This window comes from Lissotriton vulgaris, chromosome 3_2 (assembly GCF_964263255.1).
Source record: "Lissotriton vulgaris chromosome 3_2, aLisVul1.2, whole genome shotgun sequence".
Lineage (NCBI taxonomy): Eukaryota > Metazoa > Chordata > Amphibia > Caudata > Salamandridae > Lissotriton > Lissotriton vulgaris.
Window position 1 is genome coordinate 92626581 of NC_141690.1, and position 5601 is coordinate 92632181.

The 5601-nt window shown below is 38.9% G+C and overlaps 1 long non-coding RNA gene across 3 annotated transcripts; it reads left to right on the top strand.

The window, feature by feature from the left end:
* The first annotated feature begins 2087 nt into the window (after positions 1-2087).
* On the top strand, positions 2088-5293 carry LOC147725365 (uncharacterized). 3 transcript variants are annotated; one of them, XR_015309818.1, is made up of 6 exons: positions 2100-2154; positions 2243-2297; positions 2393-2472; positions 2564-2649; positions 2759-2782; positions 3151-5293. It is a non-coding gene; the product is annotated as an uncharacterized LOC147725365 (long non-coding RNA). The 3 variants fall into 3 exon arrangements; XR_015309816.1 differs by lacking the exon at positions 2759-2782 and having other exon boundaries at positions 3151-3561; XR_015309817.1 differs by lacking the exons at positions 2564-2649; positions 2759-2782 and having other exon boundaries at positions 2088-2154; positions 3151-3589.
* Positions 5294-5601: the final 308 nt, after the last annotated feature.

The window sequence follows — 5601 nt, forward strand, 5'->3', positions numbered from 1 at the left end:
TCTTTATACACTGCCAAAGATTCACAAAGGTCTACCATTTCCACCAGGTAGGCCAATAGTATCGGGTATTGGGGGGCCAACGGAACATTTGTCCCAATTTGTTGATGTGTTTCTTCAACCGATAATGTCTAATTTACGTTCTTATATCAAAGATACTCGCCATATTTTAAACATCTTGGGTGATATAAAATGAGAGACCGGAATGATATTCGTTACTCTTGATGTGATCTCGTTGTATACGAGCATCAGGAATAAATTAGGGCTGAAAGCCTTGGCCCACTTCTTATCTAAAAGACCTGCCAGTCATTGGCAACATACACAAATGACTTTGGCAATGACCAAACTGATTTTGGAGAATAATTATTTTTTGTTCAAAGGTGACTGGTTTAAACAAAAACAGGGAGTGGCCATGGGCTCCAAATTCTCTCCAGCGTATGCGAATATCTTTATGGGATGGCTGGAAGAAAAATATATTTGGGGCCCTGCAGCAAATGAATGGAATGGATCTATCCTTTATTGGGGTAGGTTCATTGACGACTGCATTATGATTTGGACGGGATCCGTGCAATCCTTGGAGGGATTTTTCAAGTATCTTAATAATAATGATGTTAATATAGGTTTCACCACTTGCTACAGTACAACAAATATCACATTCTTAAATGTGGAATTGTATGTAAAGAATGAGCGTATTGACAGTAAAATGTATCGCAAACCAACTTCATGCAATACAATATTGCATGCAAAGAGTGCTCACCCACGTCACCAAGTAAGAGCAATTCCTTTTGGTGAGATGCTTAGAGCTAGATGTAACTGCAACGAAACTGAGAACTTTAACAACTGTATATATGATATGGAAAGAAGATTTGTGCAAAGAGGTTACAACAAACAAAATGTGAAATTGGCTAAACAGAGAGTCTTGAAAGTTGGGCATAGTGAGACATTAAAACCCCCAGCTAAACATGATCAGAAGGATCAGCCAATTAGATTGGTTACAACCTATACCCCAATGAGCAATGTATTGTTGCAAAGCCTGAGAAAGCACTTGGGGTATTTTGAGATTGGATAATGTATTGAAACAACATATAGGGGGCAGGCCACAAATTTCCTATAGAAGGGGTCAGACATTGGGCTCTCTTCTAAGCCCGAGTTACCTATTACCTCAACGGCATGTCACATGGCTTGACCAACACTCTAAGGGATTTTATAAATGTGGCCATTGTGGCATGTGTAGATGTGCTAAGGACAAAACTAAAAGCTTTAAAACTAAGGATGGAAAACAATATGACATCAGAATGAATATCACATGCAGCACTAATTTGTCATTCATGTTATTGAATGCAAATGCTTGAGGGTGTATGTGGGCAGCACAATCCGCATGCTCAAAGAAAGAATGAGTGAACGTCTAAGAGCAGTAAAGAATAATGATGTGAGGTATCCGATAGCAGAACACATACACAATTGTGAGAAGCAGGATCATAACAGAGGTTTTAAATTCTATGGCATTGATCATGTACCTGTTGACCCACGGGGTGGGAACAGGGAATTAAAATTGAGGAGGCAGGAAGCACGATGGATCATGCACCTTAGGGCGGTAGAGGAAGGATTTAATTTTGATCAGGAGCTTCAATTCTTCTTAGGCGACTAATGGGTGCCTGTGAAATTCATGTTAATAAAGGTAAATTACCTATGTGCGACTGTAGATCAAATTAAGAAATGGCACATAATGAATTTACTTGTAAAAAAAGAATAAAAAAAGACTAAATATAACTTGTTAAATATCATTGACATCCAATATGCAAACCTGCGTTCTTTATGCACAGAAAAACAGAATTTCTGAAAGACTTTGGCGGAATACTAGGGGAGATGCACGCAATGAAAATTGGTATGCACTGCCGTAAATGTTAAACTTCGAAACGCAAAGATAATAACTTAATCTTATTGTAGAGCAAGCTGTTTAAATAAGCGGTTTATAACTATATTTAAATAACAAGTGAGATTAACCATTATAAAATGGCGGCCGCATTACACGGACACGGCTGGAAACACTAATATGCAAGTCCATCATCAATGTTTATTAGCGTTTGTTTAAACCAGGAAGTGGGAGCAAATGTGGCGTTTACTGTACTCGGGAAATGACCGGAGTTACCGAGCGAGGTAAGCTGGGTACAGGTGGAGGCTGATTTTTGATGAACTAGTATTGGAGGAATTAGACCAGTAACGAAATAAACGTATAACTCTGCAGGATTAACGGATACAATGCGGAGAACTTGAAAAAGACGAAACCGGCAGACTGTAAGGTATGAATCCGGTTTTAAAATTTGAGAATGGGGAAGAGATTGAGCAATGCGAGATAGACAGTGCACTCTAAGTAAGAATCTTTTATTGATTTTAGGTCACTTAACCAACACACGAAGGGGAAGGGCTAAACCTAATATACAATTGATAATTCGGCATCAACCTGTAGTGTATCAGGTAAGCAGTGGTGATATAACTTCATTTTTTAGAATCACAAAATGATGTGCTCCAAACATGATAGTGAAACGGGTTTCAAATTTATTTTTAGGCTAACAATTTTGATGGTGCATAGTATCTGATACAAAGGATACAGGAAAGTGGTGGATATATAAAAAAGTGGTAGAGAAGCAAGAGGTAGGTTCCTTAATAAACCTTTATGTAATCATAGCGCATTGATCCAAAGTGCAGCCCTAATTCAGAAAGGGTAGAGATTGAAGTTGCAAATTTTCTCTATCCTAAATAGGCAATAGTGCAAAGCCAAGTTAAGGTAAATATGACCCATAATACCTGGTTAGCATGCATATGTGGGAAATGGGTTAATCACAAGTGGTCTTAGCTAGATTCAACCATTTTCCGCACTTTTGATCGCATGAAATGATTTTGACACCATTCAATATGTGGCACAATTATTTGTTGAAAAGTATTTTCTTTTGCCTGATTCTTTTTAATTGTAACATGTAGGAGAAACACGGTGTAGGTGTTGAAATGTGTACAATGAGCGTGTAATATATCACTATGTAGAGGTCTCTATCGAGCACATGGTTGTTATTTTGGGGTCTTGTAAGGCTCTGTAGATAAGTTATCAAATCAATGGAAGTAGGGATTGTAAAAAAACGTTCTTTGTATTATTTCCAGCCCTGATGAAGCCGATGGGTTCTGTATAACCTCGACGAAACGCGTTGGCATGGGATTGGAAAATAAAAGAAGAAATTGTGGAAGAGCCTTGGGACTGATTTGACATTATTGGATGATTGATTCTTTAATTAAGAGACTCAAAATATTGTGATATGTGGAGTGCTGCAGTATTGTATCGTTTGTAATACAATAATGAGATCTGTCCTGTATAGAGGCCTCTGGTACTTTGTATTTACATGCTGACTGAGGTCATACCTTCTTTTAATCCCCATCAGTGATTTGCACTCACAAATCAAGTCTGATGCGTAATTGCTCCTTTGTTACATGTTGGATAATCTTCTGCAATTATTGAAGTGTTTTTGCAAAACTTTATTGTCCACCTAGAAACACATTAAACAATGTGTACTGCGCAGATTTAATGTCTACTGAATAAACACATAAAAAATTGAATAAGTGACCTGTAAAGAAAAGAAAACACAATAGCAAATATTTTACGCTCATATATTTACAAACCTTGGCCAAGAAAAGCAAGGTTTTGCCTTCTATAGTCTTGTCACACTGGCTGACTTAGAACTACCTGTGCGCCATTGATGACATCATTTTGAAGTGTAATCACGTGACGCTGCGTGTCTCTAGCGTCCGTGTGTTCAAAATGGAGCGCGTCTAGTGCCTAGGAACCTCCCACAATCTCAGGAGAAGCCCGAGTCACTGATGGAGAGGTAAGGCTCCCAAGCAGTGCTTTGATTGCTCAGCGCTTTGTATGTTTGGCATCTCTTGTGCGATTACCGCGTAACTGTGGGAGCACCAAGGACAGCCCACATTTTGCAGCAACACGCTTTCCCGTAGGATAGTGCCGAATTGCTTACATGTGTTTGCTTGTGTAAGGCATCTGTTAAATGATATTTTCTACACATATGAGAAATGAATACATTATTATGGCTCAGCATGCAGCTAACGAATTTCTAACAACAATACCTTTCTCCGCATAATAATGCCACTTTACAAATAAGCGCCAGTCTGGTCATAGTACCCCCAACACGGGATCTTTGACTGGTCTAGGTATACCACTTCTATGCCATAACCAAATAACTGCTTGAGCACCGAAAACAGCTCGAATCCTTAGCGACACGCTTCTTTGTAGAGTAATGCTGTACTTGTTTGTTTAAGGCGCTTATAACATGGTACTTTTATCCGCTTAAGTGATACAATGGTGAGAGATGAGAAATGGTAACATCATAATACTAGAACAAGCGGGTTATTTTTGAAGCTCATGATATCCTTTTCGCGTACACGCATCGTTTGCAATATAATGGCGCTGTGTATTTACATGCCAGGCTGTCCAAGGTACCCGCTATACGAGATCTGGTAAACAGAAATATGAGAAATGTATTCCTACACCAATGCCACCACTTTTTTGCGTACGAGCCTGAAGCTAAGTGCAAGAAATGCCACACTATCAGAACGATATCCATTAAGCGCTAGGTCTAGAATATGCTTTGCTGTTACATCTGGAAAAGCTTTTTAGGCCAGTGATACACTAGACACTAGAATAGATCTACAGACACATGAAATCTGCTATTTTACGTCTACTACTGAGTAAGACATTACTTGATGGACCTTCTATCTAACAATGACACAAATATCAGCCATGAGAATAATGTATGATCTTTAGAGGCGTTTTTCCTAGTGAAGGTGATTTTAATGGAGTACCAGTTACCCGAACAGAGTACATCCAGAAATTTGTTTGGGGCGGGGTCTCATATACCTGAGTGGTTACCAGGTGAGGTGAGGCTTATACCTCATACAAGACAGGTGAGTGCATCTGTTATTACAAAAATACTGAGCCATTTATTTGGCTGTTGAGTCAGGGTGAGTATGGGAAACTGGTGTATTTTCTCACAACAAGTGTTTATGCCGCTATCTCTTTCAGGTGTGAAGATCACTCTGCTTGTATCGAAGTATTTATTGTATAATTGTATGAGTATAATTATAATGCACATTTACACAAATTCTAAAATGCAGTAGCTATTTAATGCTTAGGTCCTGAAGAAAGCCTGGGCAATTGGCCTATTTGTTAAAAGCCACTTCTACACGTTTTTAACAGGTTTGGGAGAGATATTATAATAAAAGGTTCTTTTCTTCCATATCCTTTTTAGTTTTTCACTCACTTGCACTGCACCAATACTACCCATCACCCGATCAAATAGATATCCTATGTTTACATCCTGGAAATAACTGACTAAGTTGGTCATTTTTTTCATCCTATCTTTATACGTCCTCTTGTCGAGATTTCAGTGACCTGTACGAAGTCCGAACCACATGATTCCCCTCTGTGATCAAGAGGTGCTGTGGTAGGAGGGAAGGATATCCAAATGATGACACTGGCCACTCTTGGCAGTTGATGGAAATCCTACTATTTCGCAATGGTCGCTTTCTCATATGTTGTTCTTA